General features: G+C 42.3%; 1 long non-coding RNA gene across 1 annotated transcript; it reads right to left on the bottom strand.

The window, feature by feature from the left end:
- Positions 1-12,033: 12,033 nt before the first annotated feature.
- Positions 12,034-14,879, bottom strand: LOC119368378. Its single transcript, XR_005176618.1, has 4 exons — positions 14,594-14,879; positions 13,020-13,197; positions 12,689-12,921; positions 12,034-12,338 (listed from the first exon to the last, which is right to left on the bottom strand). It is a non-coding gene; the product is annotated as an uncharacterized LOC119368378 (long non-coding RNA).
- Positions 14,880-21,336: the final 6,457 nt, after the last annotated feature.

Raw genomic sequence — 21,336 nt, 5'->3', positions numbered from 1 at the left:
GTAGGTCGGTGGTGGGGCGGAGGAAGGCGGAGGTGGTGGGGGTGGGGCGGCAGAAGGTCATGGGGAGTGGGAGGAAGATGCAGTTTTTTTGAATCATGGTAGATGGAGTTCGGTTAAGGGTGGGTGGTCGTTTTCCGTTTCCGCAGTGCGAAGGGTGTTAGCAGAATAAGGTTTATGGTGTGCAGAATAAGGTCTTAAGGGGTGTTATCATAATAGACCCACCCTATATATATATATATATATATATATATATATAGTTTTTCCTACATGTTGCCTTCAGAGCCAGTGGCATTTGCCTTGGTGCCTTCAGAGCACGATGACAACTGGGAGTGGTAGAATTCCCCTTTGGGATCTATGACCTCGTCGAGCAAAAATCCCGTTATTTCCTCTTGAAGTGCTCGTATGCGCTCCACTGGTAGGAGCTTCTCCCGCACTGATTCGAACTGTTAAGAAGGAGATCAATATGCATGTGTATTAGTTATGTGACTAGATATCAATAATGACGTAAAAATTGTGAATATTTTTCTATCAAACACGCGTACCCATAGCTGTCTAACAGTTTTGATCCTTTCGGGCGTCATCTCGCGAATGTTCTCGAAAACGCAGTATGCACACACATCACTCCCCTGCGCCCGCTTCAGGGCCTTTACGAGAATAGAATTTAATTAGATAATAATTAATCAAAAATGATAATTAATGGTATTAAAACTAGAATTAAAGAGATGCATGGTAGGTAGCTAGATAGTACTACTTAATTAATTATACCTTGGGTCGAAACCAATGCAGCTTTTCTTTCCATTCGCCTGGACCTCATTCCTGAACTTTGCCCAAGCCCTGCCCGCCGGCAAAGAAAATGAATAAACGAGTTATTAAATGGTTGATATCAGGAAATGACGAAGTAAAGAGGCTGACATATAGTTAATAATGATTGAAATTACCTGCCGACTATCCCCTTCACGATTGTGTACTCTTTCTTATCTTTAAGTAGTGAGTCCAGTACTTCAACTGTTCCTTTGTCAACTTTAATGATTAACAATATCCAATGGTAACTGCATGCACACACGTTTGCATGTCTTAATTAAGCGGACATGTGCATAACACTCATCAACTACCCTAAACCCTATACACTTAATTATTAACATCTAGCTAGCTAGTAAGTAAAAACAGAATTTGTAGTATAAGACAGTATGACTCACGTGTAGTTGTAAGTTAGTAGTATATCTTCATTGGTATTGAGGCGCTTCAAGAACTCTAGCATGTTTTTCTCTACATCTGCTTGATACCATTTATATGTCCATGTTTTTTCATTAACAGTATTTGGGTCAATGAACCCAATGCCATAGCGTCCAGCTTTTTTCATTTCATACATCTTCGTCCTGCATAATACCACATAAAAGAATATAGTGAGGATAATTACAGGTAATGATCGATCAATGAGCACTACAGCTAGCTTGAGACTTGAATTACAGAAAGAAATCACTTACAGACAATAGCAACTGACGAGGGATTTTTCGAGTGCGTCTTGATTGAATAACTGAAATAGTTCTGAATACTCAATGGACAGAGCTAGATTATTGAAGTAATACTCTTCCTTGACTTTCACCATGAGGCCCTCTCGATTGTTACTCTTGGTAATTTTCATGTACCAATCATGCAGTTCATACATTCTCGTTGGGAGGTTCTTGACCTCCTCAGGCTTGACCAAAGGTTGGCCGCGAGCATATTTCCGTTTTATGTCTTGCTCTTTAAGCTTAGGCATGGGCTCAATCTCGAGGAGTTGTCCAACAGTGATACCGAGCATTTCAGCGTTCCGTCTATGCTCGTGGGTTATTACTAGTTGACCGGCGCCGGTACTCATGTGTTGGTACAACAAGCGGGGGGATCGATTGCGCCTCCTGTTCTCCTAGCTGGGGAACGGTTTTCCTGCATTTTTGGCCAGCTGCTTGGCTCGAGCTCGATCCCTTTTGTCGTGCTCGATGTGCCTTCCTGATTTTGCGCTCATAGTCTGAGTCAACAGGCTTGGGAGTTGGTGCTTGCGCCATACGAATAAAGTGATCAATCTTATCCTCGGGCACTTTCTCCCTTGGCGGCGGTGCCAGTTTTGGTCCGAAATGGGCGTCCACTTGGGCCTTCACTATGGCTTCGTTTTGCTCCTTGGTCAGGTCGTAAGGCCTATGCGGAAGAGGCGCGAGGCTTTTTGGACCATATTGAAATCGCTTGCCTCCGCCTGTACCTCTTGTACTCCCTCGACTTGTAGCACTACGCACCATAGCTGTGGCGGCTCTCTTCCGCGATTGCTGAGGCAGCGGAGACGGCTGACATGGTGTCGGACTTGGAGGAGGAGTGGCACGCGTTGGTGGACTTGGAGGAGGAGGAGTGGCCTCACGCGTTGGCTGAGTTGAAGCAGGAGGAGTGGCCTCACGTGTTGGCTGAGTTGAAGCGGGAGGAGTGGTTGCACGCGTTGGAGGAGGGTGAGTCATCTGCTCCTCGTCACCTCCTGGAATTTCAAGCTCTAGCTAACGCGGTGTCGGTGGCCTTCGAAAGATGATGCAATCCTTTCTCCATAGGATGATACGATGTATGGCCTCTCCAGTGTGTGCTCCTCGTCACCTCCAGGAATGTCAAGCTGTAGCCCCGAATATTGGTCCACCACCTCATCAACCACGACACGAGCATAGCCAGCTGGAATCGTTCTACAATGGTAGGTTGCTCCTGGGGGATTTGTATAAGCAATGACGTCCAGCGCCTTCACGAATATGTTCTTTATTTTGAAGTGTAGCTCACAGTTAGTGTTCTCCATGATGTCATCCATAGGGTATCTATCCAGCAGTGCGTCGCCCGGGGCGGAACCCACGCTGCTTCTCGGCATGGATGGGATGGTGCTATCCAATGCTGGATCATCCGCTAGCTGCGGCCGCTGCTGAGACCCCCTTTCCTGGCTAAGTGAGTCGATCTGCTGCTGCTGCCTCTGCAATTTGAGTGCCAAGTCCACGTGCGCTGATTCTAGGCCTTGAAGCCATTCTGCTTCCTGCTTCCTCTACTCGTCCTCCAGCTTCTTCTTCTTTTCCTCCTCCATCTTCCTTCTTGCACGGCTTCTGTAGTCGGTGTTCCACTCAGAAAAGCCCTCATACCACGGAACAATGCCCTTGCCTCGTGTTCTTCCCGGGTGTTTAGGATTTCCCAGGGGCGCGTAAGCTCGTTGTTCTCTCTGTTGGGCGTGAACACCCCCTTTCGAGCTTCTTCTATTGCTTCAACTAACTTATCATCGGCTCCTTTAAGGCATGCCTTCTTCGAAACTGCGTCTGTCTTCGGGTCCAACGCCCCCCCCCCATGCGCATAGAACCAAGTTCTGCACCTGGGGGCTAGCTCAATGTAACTAGAGTGACCTGTGCAGCCAGCATCTCTTGTTCAGACTTATCCACTAAGGCATTGCCACCGCGTAGCCACCTGGCCCCAGCCTATGGAATTGCTGCTTTTTTGCGGCATTGACCTTGTTTTTTCTGGACTATTCCTTAGATAATTCTGATTCCTTGAATTTCACGAAATCGTCCCAGTGTTCTCTTTGGTTCTCTAGTGTTCCCTTGAATTCTGGAGTCTTCTTTCCTGCTTTGACATAGTTATTCCATACAGTTTTCTTGTGGTTGTTGAATGCAATTGCCATCTTTCTAAGAGCAGTGTCCTTGACTTTCTCCACATCCGCAACTGTGAAATGATCTGGTAGGGTGAAATGTTCCATGAGATCTTCCCAAAGCGCTTTTTTTGCTCTGTCGCCGACAAAAGTAAGATCTGGACGGGGCTTTGATGGCTCATTCCATTCTTGAAGGGAGATCGGGAGTTTGTCCTTCACAAGAACTCCGCATTGACGAACGAACTTGTTCGCAATGTTCTTAGGCGCTATTGGTTCGCCATTAGTTTTGATGGCATAGATGTTGTACTTTACGCCCTCCTTCAACTTTTTTCCCGGGCCACGCACTCTGCCTGTAGAAGATTTGCTCGATCCGGAGGGCTGAAAGAAGTAAGATCGATTCGTTAATATATCTTCAAATCATTTAAAACATGTGATGATCACCAGATGCCTGCTTATATAAATATACCTCGCCGGTCTCTGTTTTATCAAGATCAACATTTTCTTCGCCATTATAATCATTAATTTCTTCGCCATCATAATCAAGGTCGTCGTCCATGACTTCATCAATTCGGTCGTCGCGATCGAATATCATATCATCGCCCTCCCCGGTATTGTTTAGATATTGGGAGCCGTCATCTTCTTCATTTCGATCATCTGGCGCGCGAGGGGAGCATATGATCTTGAACAGGGCCTCTTCTCCCTCTCTGCCGGTATTGTCTGCCATAGCTTTTATTTAACAAATCCATAAGAAATATAAAGCAATTTAGTATTCAAATTACAATATGCATGTTGTATCGAACTCCTCTCTATAGCAGGCTTCTGGGCCTAACTCTGCATCTTAGCTCTGTGGGCCTACTGGGCCATGCGGGCCTGCATCCTGGCCCAACTACAGGTTGGGTTACTAGTCCTATGCAGTCCGCTGTGGCCCAGTAGGTGGGCTTTTCTTATTTAGTTTTTGTCTCAACAAAAATTTAGTTCTTTTCTTTTCTACTTTATTTATTTTCAATTATTTATTTCTGAATATTTTTTCTTTAGGTGCAAAAAATTACAAACTTTCTGTTAGTGCGAGTAGTTTTCAAATTTGAATAGTTTATTTTTTTTATTTAGTTTTTATCTCAACAAAAATCTAATTTTTTTTCTTTTCTACTTTATTTATTTTCATTTATTTATTTCTGAATATTTTTTTCTATAGTTATAAAAAATTACAAACTTTCTGTTAGTGCCAGTAGTTTTCAAATTTGAATAGTTTAAATTTGAATTATTTGACGAACTAATTTGTAGACGAAGTGCATCCAGTTTTTGCACATAAAATTTCTTCGCGTTTCAAATACCAAAACACATAAGTACCCTAACTATTACAAAGATTCCATTTGGTTTGTTTGAAGCGGCACTTTCCAGATATATAAGTGTGGAAAGTCACTACAGAAGAATGTGATGACGGTGAAGCCTATCACATGTCAGAGTGGGATCTTTGGGTGTGAAACTTTTTCTTCGCGTGTGTCCCTTTGCACCGTAACCATGGACAATCTTCATCATTTAACTGGATGCTCGGATCAATATTCACTCTGAATGGAGCAATTCATCAAACTTTTCATAATCTTCTGACATGTCTGTCTTGTCATCCACTCCCATGATGTTTCTTTTCCCTGAAAGAACTATGTGGAGCTTTGGCTCATCATATGATGCATTCGCTTCCTTATCTTTTCTTTTTCTCGGCCTGGTAGACATGTCTTTCACATAGAAAACCTATGCCACATCATTGGCTAGGACGAATGGTTCGTCTGCATACCCAAGATTGTTGAGATCCACTATTGTCATTCCGTACTGCGGGTCTTCCTTTACCCCGCCTCGTGTCATATTGAGCCATTTGCACCGAAACAAAGGGACCTTCAAACCACCTCCATAGTTAAGTTCCCATATGTCCTCTATGTAACCATAATATGTTTCCTTTCCCGTCTTGGTTGTTGCATCAAAGTAGACACCACTGTTTTGGTTGGTGCTCTTCTTATCTTGGGTGATCGTGTAAAATGTATTCCCATTTATCTCGTACCCTTTGAAAGTCATTATATTCGAAGATGGTAACTGGGACAGCAAGTACATGTCATCTTCAATATCGCCATCATGCATGGCATGTGTCTGCAACCAATCGATGAAAGTCCTCATTTGTTCACGTGTAATCCAGTCGTCAGACTGCTCCGGGTGTTTGGAGTGCAGAAAATTCTTGTGTTCCTCCATATACGGAGCCACCAAGGTGGAATTCTGTAGAACTGTGTAGTGTGCTTCAGTGAGAGAATGCCCGTCCATACATATTATTTGATCCCCTCCGAGCGTGCCTTTTCCATCCAGTTTGCCCTTATGCCGCGATTCAGGAACACCAATCGGCTTAAGGTCAGGAATAAAGTCAATACAAAACTCAATGACCTCCTCATTTTCATGGCCCTTCGAGATGCTTCCTTCTGGCCTAGCACGGTTATGAACATATTTCTTCAAGACTCCCATGAACCTCTCAAAGGGGAACATATTGTGTAGAAATACAGGACCCAAAACGTTAATCTCTTCGCAAAGGTGAACTAGGACGTGCGTCATGATGTTGAAGAAGGATGGTGGGAACACCAACTCAAAACTGACAAGACATTGCACCAAATCATTCTGTAACCTTGGTATGATTTCTTGATCGATTACCTTCTGAGAGATTGCATTGAGGAATGCACATAGCTTCACAATGGCTAATCGAACGTTTTTCGGTAGAAGCCCCCTCAATGCAACCGGAAGCAGTTGCGTCATAATCACGTAGCAGTCATGAGACTTTAGGTTATGGAACTTTTTCTCTGCCATTTTATTATTCCCTTTATATTCGACGAGAAGCCAGACGGTACCTTCATACTAAGCAGGCATTCAAAGAAGATTTCCTTCTCTTCTTTGGTAAGAGCGTAGCTGGCATGACCCTGATGTATGCCGTCTTTTCCGTGCATGCGTTGTGGGTCCTCCCGTGCCTCCTGTGTATCTTTTGTCTTCCCATACACGCCCAAGAAGCCAAGCAAGGTCACACAAAGATTCTTCGTCATGTGCATCACGTCGATTGCAGAGCGGACCTCTAGGTCTTTCCAATAGGGCAGGTCCCAAAATATAGATTTCTTCTTCCGCATGGGTGCGCGTCCATAAGCATCCTTCGGAACAGGTTGTCCGCCAGGACCCTTTCCAAATATTACCTTCAAATCCATGACCATATCATGTACATCAGCAGCAGTACGGTGGTGAGGCTTCGTCTGGTGATCCGCTTCACCTTTGAAATGCTTGCCTTTCTTTCTTACGGGATGTCTGCTGATACGTCTCCAACGTATCTATAATTTTTGATTGTTCCATGCTATTATATTACCCGTTTTGGATGTTTATGGGCTTTACTTTACACATTTATACCATTTTTGGGACTAACGTACTAACCGGAGGCCCAGCCCGTATTGGTGGTTTTTTTGCCTATTTCAGTATTTCGAAGAAAAGGAATATCAAACGGAGTCCAAACGGAATGAAACCTTCGGGAGCGTGATTTTTGGAACGAACGTGATCCAAAGAACTTGGAGCGCAAGTAAAGAAGCAGCCGAGGCGGCCACGAGGGTGGAGGGCGTGCCCACCCCTATAGGGCGCGCCCTCCTATCTCATGGGCCCCTCGGGCGGCCACCAACCTACTTCTTCCTCCTATATATACCCATGTACCCCGAGAACATCAGAACAAGCCACGAAAAACAATTTCCACCGCTGTAACCTTCTGTATCCACGAGATCCCATCTTGAAGCCTTCATCGGAGCTCCGCCGGAGGGGGAATCGACCACAGAGGGCTTCTACATCAACACCATAGCCCCTCCGATGAGTTGTGAGTAGTTTACCACAGACCTTCGGGTCCATAGTTATTAGCTAGATGGCTTCTTCTCTCTTTTTGGATCTCAATACCATGTTCTCCCCTTCTCTTTGGAGATCTATTCGATGTAACTCTTTTTTGCGGTGTGTTTGTCGAGATCCGATGAATTGTGGGTTTATGATCAAGTTTATCTATGAGAAATATTTGAATCTCCTCTGAATTCTTTTATGTATGATTGAATTATCTTTGCAAGTCTCTTCGAATTATCAGTTTGGTTTGTACTACTAGATTGATCTTTCTTGCAATGGGAGAAGTGCTTAGCTTTGGGTTCAATCTTGCGGTGTCCTTACCCAGTGACAATAGGGGTTGCAAGGCACGTATTGTATTGTTGCCATCGAGGATAAAAAGGTGGGGTTTATATCATATTACATGAGTTTATCCCTCTACATCATGTCATCTTTCTTAATGTGTTACTCTATTCTTATGAACTTAATACTCTAGATTCATGCTGGATAGCGGTCGATGTGTGGAGTAATAGTAGTAGATGCAGGTAGGAGTCGGGCTACTTGTCACGGTCGTGATGCCTATATACATGATCATGCCTAGATAATCTCATAATTATTCGCTTTTCTATCAATTGCTCGACAGTAATTTGTTCACCCACCGTAATACTTATGCTATCTTGAGAGAAGCCACTAGTGAAACCTATGGCCCCCGGGTCTATCTTTTATCATATAAGCTTTCAATCTACTTTTATTTGCATCTTTACTTTTCCAATATATATTATAAAATACCAAAAATATATTTATATTATCATACTATCTCTATCAGATCTCACTTTTGCAAGTGGCCGTGAAGGGATTGACAACGCCTTTATTGCGTTGGTTGCGAGTTCTTTGTTTGTTTGTGTAGGTGTGTGGGACTTTTGAGGAGCCTCCTACTGGATTGATACCTTGGTTCTCAAAAACTGAGGGAAATACTTACGCTACTATTGCTGCATCACCCTTTCCTCTTCAAGGAAAACCAACGCAAGCTCAAGACGTAGCATCTGCTTAGAAGAAATCGACGATGTCCCAGGTACACATTCTTCCTACAACTATCCAAATATATACTGTCGGTATCATCCAAACAGTGTGTGCATCCGCGGTATCCCTTGTTTGTTTGTCCTGAAAGGTTACCGAGAGCTGGCCAATCATTGATGGTCACGAACAGCAACGCCTTTAGGTCAAATTCTTCCTGTTTGTGCTCATCCCACGCACGTACACCTTTTCCATTCCATAGCTGTAATAGTTCTTCAACTAATGGCCTTAGGTACACATCAATGTCGTTGCCGGGTTGCTTAGGGCCTTGGATGAGCACTGGCATCATAATGAACTTCTGCTTCATGCACAACCAAGTAGGAAGGTTATACATACGTAGAGTCACAAGCCACGTGCTATGCTTGCTGATCTACTCCCCAAAAGGATTAATGCCATCTGCGCTTAGACCAAACCATACGTTCCTTGGTTCACCTGCAACTCCTTCCTGTACTTTCTCTCGATTTTTCTCCACTGCGACCCGTCAACGGGTACTCTCAACTTTCCGTCTTTCTTACGGTCTCCTCCGTGCCATCGCATCGCCTTGGCATGCTCTTTGTTTTGAAACGAACGTTTTAACCATGGTATTATAGGACCATACCACATCACCTTGGCAAGAATCTTCTTCCTGGGGCGCTCGCCCTCGACATCACCAGGGTCATCGCGGCTGATCTTATAGCGCAATGCACCACATACCGGGCACGCATTCAAATCCTCGTACTCACCTTGGTAGAGGATGCAGTCATTAGGGCATGCATGTATCTTCTGCACCTCTAACCCTAGAGGGCAGACAGCCTTCTTTGCTTCGTACGTACTCTCGGGCAATTCGTTATCCTTTAGAAGCATATTCTTTATCATTACCAGCAACTTTCCAAATCCCTTGTCAGATACACCATTCTCTGCCTTCCATTGCAGCAATTCTAGTGTGGTGTCCATCTTTTTCTTGTCACCTTCGCAATTTGGGTACAACAATTTCTTGTGATCCTCTAACATGTGCTGCAACTTCTTCTTCTCCTTTTCACTTGCGCAGTTTCTCTTTGCATCGGTAATGGCCCGACCTAGATCATCAGCGGGCTCATGTAATGCCTCTTCTTCAGCTTCTTCCCGCATGGCCGGCTGATGACCCACAAGTATAGGGGATCTATCGTAGTCCTTTCGATAAGTAAGAGTGTTGAACCCAAGGAGGAGCAGAAGGAAATGATAAGCGGTTTTCAGCAAGGTATTATCTGCAAGTACTGAAGTAAGTGGTAGCAGATAGTTTTGTGATAAGATAAATGGCAATGAGAAACAAGTAACAAAAGTAAATAAAGTGCAGCAAGGTGGCCCAATCCTTTTTGTAGCAAAGGACAAGCCTGGACAAACTCTTATAATAGGAAAAGCGCTCCCGAGGACACATGGGAATATCGTCAAGCTAGTTTTCATCACGCTCATATGATTCGCGTTCGGTACTTTGATAATTTGATATGTGGGTGGACCGGTGCTTGGGTACTGCCCTTACTTGGACAAGCATCCCACTTATGATTAACCTCTATTGCAAGCATCCGCAACTACAACAAAAGTATTAAGGTAAACCTAACCATAGCATGAAACATATGGATCCAAATCAGCCCCTTACGAAGCAACGCATAAACTAGGGTTTAAGATTCTGTCACTCTAGCAACCCATCATCTACTTATTACTTCCCAATGCCTTCCTCCAGGCCCAAATAATGGTGAAGTGTTATGTAGTCGACGTTCACATAACACCACTAGAGGTTAGACAACATACATCTTATCAAAATATCGAACGAATACCAAATTCACATGACTACTAATAGCAAGACTTCTCCCTTGTCCTCAGGAACAAACGTAACTACTCACAAAGCATATTCATGTTCATAATCAGAGGGGTAATAATGTGCATAAAGGATCTGAACATATGATCTTCCACCAAGTAAACCAACTAGCATCAACTACAAGGAGTAATCAACACTACTAGCAATCTACTAGCACCAATCCCGGACTTGGAGACAAGAATTGGATACAAGAGATGAACTAGGGTTTGGAGATGAGATGGTGCTGGTGAAGATGTTGATGGAGATTGCCCTCTCCCGATGAGAGGAGCGTTGGTGATGACGATGGTGATGATTTCCCCCTCCCGGAGGGAAGTGTCCCCGGCAGAACAGCTCTGCCGGAGCCCTAGATTGGTTCCACCAAGGTTCCGCCTCGTGGCGGCGGAGTCTCGTCCCAAAAAGTTCTCTTCTATTTTTTTCTCATCGAAAGACTTCATATGGGAGAAGATGGACATTGGAGAGCCACCAGCGGGCCCACGAGGTAGGGGCACGCCCAGGGGGGCGCCCCCACCCTCGTGAGCAGGGTGTGGGCCCCCTGGCCTTCATCTTTGGTGACGATTTTTCTTTATTTATTTTAAGGTATTCCGTGGAGTTTCAGGACTTTTGGAGTTGCGCAGAATAGTCCTTCAATATTTGCTCCTTTTCCAGCCCAGAATTCTAGCTGCCGGCATTCTCCCTCTTCATGTAAACCTTGTAAAATAAGAGAGAATAGCCATAAGTATTGTGACATAACGTGAAATAACAGCCCATAATGCAATAAATATTGACATAAAAGCATGATGTAAAATGGACGTATCAACTCCCCCAAGCTTAGACCTCGCTTGTCCTCAAGCGAAAAGCCGATAACAGTAAATATGTCCTCATGTTTAGAGGTAGAGGCGTCGATAAAAATAACATACGGACATGAAGGCATCATGATTGTTTCATAACAGCAACATATATAAATTTTGTCATATGATTACTCATGTTCAAGTGATGATCTTCTCACAAAGCCAAAGTACGAATCAGAAACCTTATTGAGCACCAACAAATTATACCCTCAGTCATTGAAACAATTGTAATTTATCATAACATCCAAAAGAGTCTATGTCAGAGCTTAAAAGCAAGTCCACACACTACAAGGGATCGGGCCTACTATGACAAGATAAAAAATGTCATCGAATAGCTAATAACGTCACAAATTACCCCCCGGTCACATTTTATGGGCGTCACAAGCAACGTCACGGAATCCCCGTCACAGATTACTCCTAGTGACGGCGCGCGCGCAAAAACGTCATCGAAATTGGGACCTTCAGTGACATTATATAGAACGTCATCGACTTACTATTTCCATGATGGTCAATTAATGTCACACATTAGGCGAAAATATGCCGTATTGTACCATATTTGGTGACGAGGTAACGTCACTAACTTTATGCCACATCAACACCCGAGCGTCTATCCCACTAGTAGTGCCACTACTTTTATAATGGATGAAGATGACGCCATCAAAATATATTTACTTTCTTTCTAATATAAATTACAATGAAAATAAGTATTTATTTCACATGACATCACATAATATTATATAAAAAAGTTGAAGAGAAAAATTGGATCATAAATTGATATCAAAGACAAATCATATTATATATGAAATCGTCTTAGCCAAATCATTTTGTAAAGAAAAATGATGATAAAAACGGACTCAAGTTTGACACAAACAATAGGCAAGTTGAAAACTAATATTAACTAAAGACCACATATGTTGTACTGATGATTGCAATGTAAGGATGGGCTGGGACTGCAGAGTTGCTTGAGCCCTCAAGAGAAAATCAAGCAGATTATTCGTCGCCTTTTACTTCTTTGCCCAGGCTTCATTCTTCTCTTGTCGTCTCTTCTTTAGAGCTTCCAATACTTCTTGCTGCTTATTTTGTATCTCTTCAAATGCTTGCAGGTAACTCCTCCCGATGCCTACAGATGACAAAACACAACAATGTTGCATCGTAACGAGATGAAAACAGACAAGATAACTAGGTACAAGGGTACCAATTTAAAATAGAGAAGTACATTATTAAATGTCAAGGCAAGCATGCCGATGGGCCAATGAAACAATAAACCCAAGAATAACTTATAACGTTTTAAAATATGCATAACCAACAACTTGATTACAGGAAGCATCACCAAAAGGATATCAAGTCAACAACACAGGTTAAAAGAAGCACTCCTTAGTTAAACTTTCGTTCACTTCAATGAGTGCACTTTGCACGCATAAGCAAAAAAAAAAGAAACAACAAGAATAGAGAGGGAAATAAAATAATTACCCGTTATTTGCATCTCTTGCCTCTCTATCCTTCTGTTCAATTATTTCTCCTAGAACTCGGATCTGGGCTATTGAAGTAGAGCTCCCAGACCTCGCAGATCTTGATGCATACCCCATGCTAGAAAGGAATGTGCTGTGGGTGCTTTTTTCCTTTAGAACTTTAGCCACAATCATTGTATCGAATACTAGATACTCACCTTCTCATTGTGTTTCCCTTTTCTTTTCCATCGCATTCTATAGTATAAAGAGAAACATTGATGCTAAGGAAAAGTTCATATGCTAGCAATATGAGAATCTATTTCAAGTAGAAACAATAGAGAAAGAAATCTTACATGAGCTAGAAGTGTCGGCTCGCTCATGCTACCAGTCTTGTTGTTTGTATGGGTGTCTTTGAAAAACACAATGGGACTCGGGTCCTGATTGTTGTACTTATCTTTTTCTGTTCCGCAAGAGATTCCCTGCTATGCATATCACTCTCCAGAACTGGTGGCACGATTTTAGTAACTGAAGCTGGAAAAGATGACAGACAATGAACTTAATGAATTGTCGAAAGATCTACCATCCTACATTATTAACACTAGACGACTGAAATCCGCGTAAACTTGTTTGGAGGAGTACTTGTAACGTACATGATTACATTAACTTATCTCTTGAAACTTGCCTTTAATTGCTAGTAGACAAAAAAGGCTAGATCGTGTAAAACAGTTATAAACAAGCAGCTCTGCTAACAAGTAGTTCATGTGTTCCTTTATACTCAAACTTGGAATTGATGCTTGTCTAATTTGAGATGGTGAGGGCAGTATTTTAGCAGGTGCAACCGGAGTGGTTGAATAGGGCCTGAAAAACTGGAGGGGCCCAACCTTGTAGGTAATTAAGATTTTAATTAAACAGAGAATCAATTAGAGCAAAAAATGATGGAAATATCACACCCAAGGACCAAGCCACCTCCTACTTCTCTCTCCAATCTAGATCCATCAAAATTACTCCCAGCGCCCCCTCTTCTCTCTCTCTCTCTCTCAATGCATTGCTACTATTCCAAAAAAGAAAACAATCGCATGGCCTAAATTAAATTACTCTAGCAGATTATGGTCATGTACTCTAGCAATCATCCACTGGAGCTTTACGTGTAGTCTTAAATGATCTACAACTACAATGCTACTCTAAAGGTTGTGGGAGCTCTCAGCACCCTATTATTTTATTGCTACTCCAGTTTATAAGTAGACTACTACATCGAGTTTGTTGTTCTTTCTTGAATTTGTGCATGTGGTGTTGAATTCTACATGAAAATTATACTGCTACAGTGGTTAACAAATTATACTCTGACATCGGGGCCTAAATTTTTATTTGCATAGGGCCACTGATTTTCTACGTACGGTCCTGGAGATGGCAAAGACATTACTGTACGATGCTTTTGAGGGTTGCAGAACAGATCGAAATAAACAACATACTTGGAAATATGGAGCATCCAGAATTCAGTTAAACAAGAACAAGTGCAGACTCAGCCTTTCTTCAGTTTCGAACAGGTGCAGACTCAGTCTTTCTTCAGTTTTGAACAAGAACAAGTGCAGACCTAGTATCCAGAATTCGAAATAAAGAACATACACTATGAACTCCATATGGTAAGTATATTGTATCAAGAACAAGTGCAGACATTAAGTTTTGACGATCCTAGGGAAGGACTATTTATGGGGCAGCAGAACCACTGTTTATGGTCGTTGAATTACAGGAAATCTCACGACAACTGAATAAAGACCGAGTAAATCTTACAGAGCTACTGGATTTGCCCCATGGTCGTTGTATTGAGAGATGTACACGACCGCGTGTGCTTGTCTCCCCCAGATCCCATCCATGGTGATCCCTTACATCTAGAGCTTGCGGGATGAGGAGGGCGGGATGAGAAAATTACCATCAGACGTCGTCGTCCACTGCAATCGGTGGGGAAAGAGAGCCGGGTGGGGCGGCCTCCTCCAATCCGCTGTCGCTGGTTGATGTAGTGGATCTGAGCTCAGCCGGTTGGGCGGCCTCCTCCAATCCGCCGTCGCCGGTCGCTGCAATCAGGAAGGGATAGGGCGGAGTGCTCGCGGGGATGGTTGTGTGGTGGATCCGAGCTCGGCCGGCGGGCGGCCACCACCAATCTGCCAGCCCTGATCGCCGCAGTCGTGGGATATAGGAGAGTCGATCAAATCTGGCGAAAAAATGCCGGGCTGGGCGGTGGCTTTAGCGGTGCCTCTTCGCGGGCCAAATAATAATTTTTGGCTGAGTCTTTGAAGGGTGGGGACACTGGGTGGATGCGGAAAAAAATAGAGAAAAGGATGGAGAAGAGTACGTGGGTGAAGGGAAAATAGTTTTTTTAGGAGATGGTTTATTTTCAGAATTTAATTTCCAGTTAATATTATGTAATTCATTTAAGTTTTTATAGATAGAACGAAACAACATGACCTCACCAGCGCCCCATTCAAATTCTTTGCCCAGTCTGTTTAGAGATAAGAATTGAAAAAAGTAAGATGTCATCAACTCTCCTATTTCCATTTTAACTTTTGAGATAGAACGAAACAAAATTAGATCACGAGCGCCCAATTGAAGTTTTCAGCATAGACACTGCCGAACAAAAAAAGTGTTAAAATTTATATCTTTAATGCCTGATTTTCTTTGTCAAGCCACTACCTATTTATATTAGAATGAACAAAATAACCATCTAAAAAAGAACAAAATAAGGTTTTCTCTTTTTAAGAATATAATAGTCATAAGTATTTTCATGGCCACAACCTACATATATTAGATAGAACAGAGTAATTGCAACGCTCAATAGGCTTTGGAAAAATGATGGCGGGTCCCACTGCCAAAACCAACACATGGCTCCTACCTCCCAATAACCCATGAACCAGCTATGGCGGGTCCCACTGCTAGACGCTACATGACAAAGAAATGATCGTCACACACTTGTAGTATTCAGTGACTCTATATGGTGCGTCATGCAAAATACAAAACCGTCACAGAAATTGGCAACCAGGTGTACTGAAAGGCCGAGGCATTCCAGTGACGTCTAACGTCACCGATTTGCGGTAATTGGTGACGCCACCAACGAGAACGTCCCGTATTAGGCATTTCGGTGACGTTGTCCACCATCGTCACAAGGAATTTTGTCACAGTATGTCAATTTTGTTGTAGTGACATACTCAACTATCACTTAGTCCTTCATAATTGCTAACACTCACGCGATACTTGTGGTTACGGAGTTTTAATTGGACACAGAGAAAGATAGGGGCTTATAGTTTTGCCCCACAACCTTTAACCTCAAGGGTAATGTCAACAATAATAATTCATGCTCCCCCACATCCAATTAGATATATATATCATGCTCTTTCCAACATGCTGAGCTTGCCAAAGGATAAAATGAAAAAGGAAGGGTGAAGATCACCGTGACTCTTGCATAAGGTAAAGGATAATAATAAAAGATAGGCCATTCGCAGAGGGAAGCATAGGTTGTCATGCGCGTTTAGGGTTGATGCACAAAATCTTAATGCAAAAGAACGTCACTTTATATTGCCCCTTGTATGTGAACCTTTATTATGCAGTCCATCTCTTTTATTGCGTCCACAACAAGTTCGTACAAAGTTTATTTTCTCCGCACTAATAAATCATGCATACTTAGAGAGAAATTTTTATTGCTTGCACCGATGACAACTTACTTGAAGGATCTTACTCAATCCATAGGTAGATATGGTGGACTCACATGGCAAAACTGGTTTAAGGGTATTTGGAAGCACAAGTAGTATTTCTACTTAGTGCTGAGAATTTGGCTAGCATGAGGGGGAAAGGCAAGCTCAACACGGTAGAGGAATTATGACAACATACTTTATATCAGATATAAGAAAACATAACTCATTATGTTGTCTTCCTTGTCCAACATCAACTCTTTAGCATGTCATATTTTAATGAGTGCTCCCAATCAGGGGCGGACCTACGTTCACGCAGCCGGTGTCACAGGACACCGGGTAGAAATTGCACTTACGTGTATACTACTTCGTATTTGAGGCTTGGACACCGGTAAAAAATAAATCTGGACACCGGTTGGAGCGAGATCAGGCACGGCCCATCTAGTTGAAGGCCCATCCGGTTGTCGATCGTCTCGAGGGATCAAAGAAAACAAGATAGCGATCGATTGGATCCTACCGCTCACATACGTGCGTATCCTGCGCCAGTTCGGTTGGTGCCTGCTCGCCTCCTTCCATCGCGCCGCCGCCCCTCGCCCCCTGAGCAGTCGCCACTCATCAGTCGCCCTCCCCTGTGCTCGTTCGCTGGCGGCTGCAGATCGCTAAATAATCAAAGGAAATAGTATGGCTCTCGGTGAGGTCGCCAATTTCTCTGAAACATATGTACATATCCCAATTTTCTTTAATTCTTTACCTAGATTGTATGGCTGGTGTTTTCAAATTCAAGGGTATTACAACATAGATATGAATTCTGTGATTTGATAAATTTTCCTTAGTGATTCACATCTATTTGGAACCTTGGATTATTTGTCGACCGCGCGGCAGCATTAAGACTCAATGTCAAGTAAGCTTAACTTCACAACCATATAGTTCGATCAGCAAGCTTTATTTGTTGTTTCTGTCTACAAACACAAATAGTGTAACTCCTTGTGCACTTGTGATAACATAATAATCAGCGAATTACGAGGGAATTCATGCTGCCTGATCATATTTGTTCCTATTGTTTGGAGATCTTATGTTTTATTGTTTAAATTTACACAATCAACAAGACTTTCAAGGGAACACTTCATATTGGTAATTATTTTTTTACTATTGGTCATTTTAAGCTATTGAGTGGGTTACTTTTGTGTATATTATTGCTTAGTATCCTTCATTTATGGCGTACACCTGGACCCCGGGAAGTTTTTGTTCTAGGTCCGCCCCTGCTCCCAATCATAAAAGATGTCTATGATAATATATCTATATGTGAAACCTCTCTTTCCTTATTACTTCCTATTAATTGCAACAATGACCAAAGCTATATTTGCCAACTCCCAACAAATTTTAATCATCATACTCTTTCTATGTTAAGTCATTACTTTCAATAAGGTCGATACGAACTCTTTGATTCTTTTTATTCTTTTTCTTATAATCACCCAAGATCATGGCAAAATGCTCAAGCCCTTGACTCAACACTAATCTTTATTATAAAGCTCATGGACTCGATTACAAAGAGAGATCATAAAGCAAAACTCAAAACTAGATCATGCCATGACTTTATTCTACTAAATCAAGATACTACTAATAGGATCGAACTAAGAAAAACGGTAAAGATAGGAGTTGTGATGGTGATACGATACCAGGGCACCTCCCACAAGCTTGGCAGTTGCCAAGGGGAGTGCCCATATCCATGTGATTATTTCTCCTTCTTTGTTGGCGGTGGAGGTGTTGATGATGATGCAAGCTTGTCGTCCACCTTCCATGGCATAGGTTCACCATCATAGAAGGATGATCGAGTCTCCGAAATCCTCAAATCTGCAGCCAAACTCATCCTTTTGAATCTATATTCATACTCACAGTTTTGGTTTTGCAGATCATAGATTTGGGCTTGGAGGTGCTCGATCTTCTCATGTGGCTTATAGATGGCTTCCTCGGTCTTCTTGGCATCCGGCTCATAGTTGTTGGTGAACTCCGCGAGCATCTTGTGGGTAGCGTTGATTCCACGCTCCACCATCCCCTGGCACTTGAAAACTTGTTGCTCCATTGCTTCGAGCCTCAACTCCACGCTTCCGGTTCCCTTTGGTCCCTCAACATCGCGGATGTGCAGCAACCCATCACGCATCTCAATGGTTTGAGGGTGTCGCAGCACCTCCGCGAGGTAAGGGTTGATAACCTTCTCGAAGAACTTGTCCTTGGAAGCACTTGGGGTCATCATGATGATCTAGACCTGTCAGAAAAACAGCTCGAAACAAGAACAGGGGAGATTTGCGTGATACGAGAGTCAAAACCTTCGGGAGTATATATAATGAATTTTTAGTGACCAAAATACGTATCATGCAAGGAAACGGAGTCCAGAGGGCACGCGAGGTGCTCACGAGGTAGGGGGCGCGCCCAGGGGGTAGGGCGCGCCCTCCACCCTCGTGGAGGCCTCGTGTCCTCCTCGGACTGCTACTTATTTTTCTATTTTCTAAATATTCCAAAACGGAGAAATATTGCATTAAAAATTGTTTTGGAGTCGGTTTACTTACCGTACCCCATACCTATTCCTTTTCGGAGTCTAGAACATTCTCGAAAGTGTCCCTTATGTATTCCTCCGGGGTTACGGTTTCAATAATATTAGTTTCAACATTTATAGGGTTACCTGAGATATAGTGTTTGATCCTTTGACCGTTTACCACCTTCGGTTTTGTGCCTGCGAAGTTGTTGATTTTTATGGCACCGGAACGATAGACCTCCTCGATAACGTAAGGACCTTCCCATTTGGAGAGAAGTTTTCCTGCAAAAAATCTTAAACGAGAGTTGTATAGCAATACATAATCACCTACATTAAACTCACGCTTTTGTATCCTTTTGTCATGCCACCTTTTAACTTTTTCTTTAAACAACTTGGCATTTTCATAAGCTTGGGTTCTCCATTCATCAAGTGAGCTAATATCAAATAACCTCTTCTCACCAGCAAGTTTGAAATCATAGTTGAGCTCTTTAATAGCCCAATATGCCTTATGTTCTAGTTCGAGAGGTAAGTGACATGCTTTTCCATAAACCATTTTATACGGAGACATACCCATAGGATTTTTGTACGCAATTCTATAGGCCCATAATGCATCATTAAGTTTATTGGACCAATTCTTCCTAGACCTATTGACAGTCTTTTGCAAAATTAATTTGAGCTCTCTATTGCTCAATTCTACCTAACCACTAGACTGCGGGTGATATGGAGATGCAATTCTATGATTAACGTCATATTTAGCAAGCATCTTACGGAAAGCACCATGAATAAAGTGTGAACCACCATCAGTCATTAAGTATCTAGGGACTCCAAACCTCGGAAAAATAACTTCCTTAAGCATTTTAATAGAAGTGTTATGATCAGCACTACTAGTTGGAATAGTTTCTACCCACTTAGTAACGTAATCAACAGCAACTAAAATATGAGTGTAACCATTAGAGGCAGGAAAAGGTCCCATATAATCAAAGCCCCAAACATCAAATGGTTCAATAACAAGTGAATAATTCATAGGCATTTCTTGACGTCTACTGATATTACCAATTCTTTGACATTCATCGCAAGACAAAACAAACTTATGGGCATCCTTGAAGAGAGTAGGCCAATAAAAACCGGATTGCAATACCTTATGTGCTGTTCTATCTCCAGCGTGGTGTCCTCCATAAGCCTCGGAGTGACCGTTGCGTAGGATCTGTTCCTTTTCATGCTCAAGTACACAACGTCTAATAACACCATCTACTCCTTTATAAAGATGTGGGTCATCCCAAAAGTAATGTCGCCAAATTCATAGAAAAACTTTTTCTTTTGTTGGTATGTGAAGCTAGGTGGTATAAATTTAGCAACAATATAATTAGCATAATTAGCATACCACAGAGTGCTACGAGAAGTACTTATGACATTTAATTGTTCATCAGGAAAGCTATCATCAATAGGTAGTGGGTCATCAAGAACATTCTCTAGCCTAGACAAGTTGTCTGCAACGGGGTTCTCAGCTCCTTTTCTATCAACAATATGTAAATCAAATTCTTGGAGCAGGAGAACCCATCTAATGAGTCTAGGTTTAGCATCTTTCTTTTCCATAAGATATTTAATAGCAGCATGATCTGTGTGAATAGTTACTTTAGAATCAACAATATAGAGTCTGAATTTATCACAAGCAAATACAACTGCTAAAAGTTCCTTTTCGGTAGTAGCATAATTTCTTTGAGCATTGTATAGAGTCTTACTAGCATAATGGATAACATTCAATTTCTTATCAACTCTTTGCCCTAGAACAGCACCTACAACATAATCACTAGCATCACACATAATTTCAAAGGGTAAATTCCAATCAGGTGGCTGAACAACAGGTGCAGAGACTAATGCTTTCTTAAGTATTTCAAATGCTTCTACACAATCATCATCAAAGACAAATGGTACATCTTTTTGTAATAAATTAGTCAGAGGCCGAGAGATTTTTGAGAAGTCCTTAATGAACCTCCTATAAAATCCAGCGTGACCAAGGAAACTTCTTATACCTTTGATGTCCTTGGGACATGGCACCTTTTCAATAGCATCAACCTTGGCTTTATCAACTTCAATACCTCTTTCAGAAACTTTGTGCCCCAAGACAATACCTTCATTCACCATAAAGTGACACTTTTCCCAATTCAAGACAAGATTAGTTTCTTCACATCTCTGCAAAACTCGAGCAAGATTGCTCAAGCAATCATCAAAAGAGGAACCATAGACGGAAAAGTCATCCATGAAAACCTCACAAATTTTCTCACAAAAGTCAGAGAATATAGCCATCATGCATCTTTGAAAGGTAGCAGGTGCATTACATAAACCAAAAGGCATACGTCTATAAGCAAAAGTACCAAAAGGGCATGTAAAAGTAGTCTTTGATTGATCTTTAGCCGACACAGGTATTTGAGAAAAACCAGAATAACCATCTAGAAAGCAATAATG

The sequence above is a fragment of the Triticum dicoccoides genome, chromosome 2B (genome assembly GCF_002162155.2).
Source record: "Triticum dicoccoides isolate Atlit2015 ecotype Zavitan chromosome 2B, WEW_v2.0, whole genome shotgun sequence".
Taxonomy (NCBI): Eukaryota; Viridiplantae; Streptophyta; class Magnoliopsida; order Poales; family Poaceae; genus Triticum; species Triticum dicoccoides.
The sequence above is the reverse complement of the archived record's forward strand: the minus strand, read 5'-3'. Positions and strand labels throughout refer to the sequence as shown.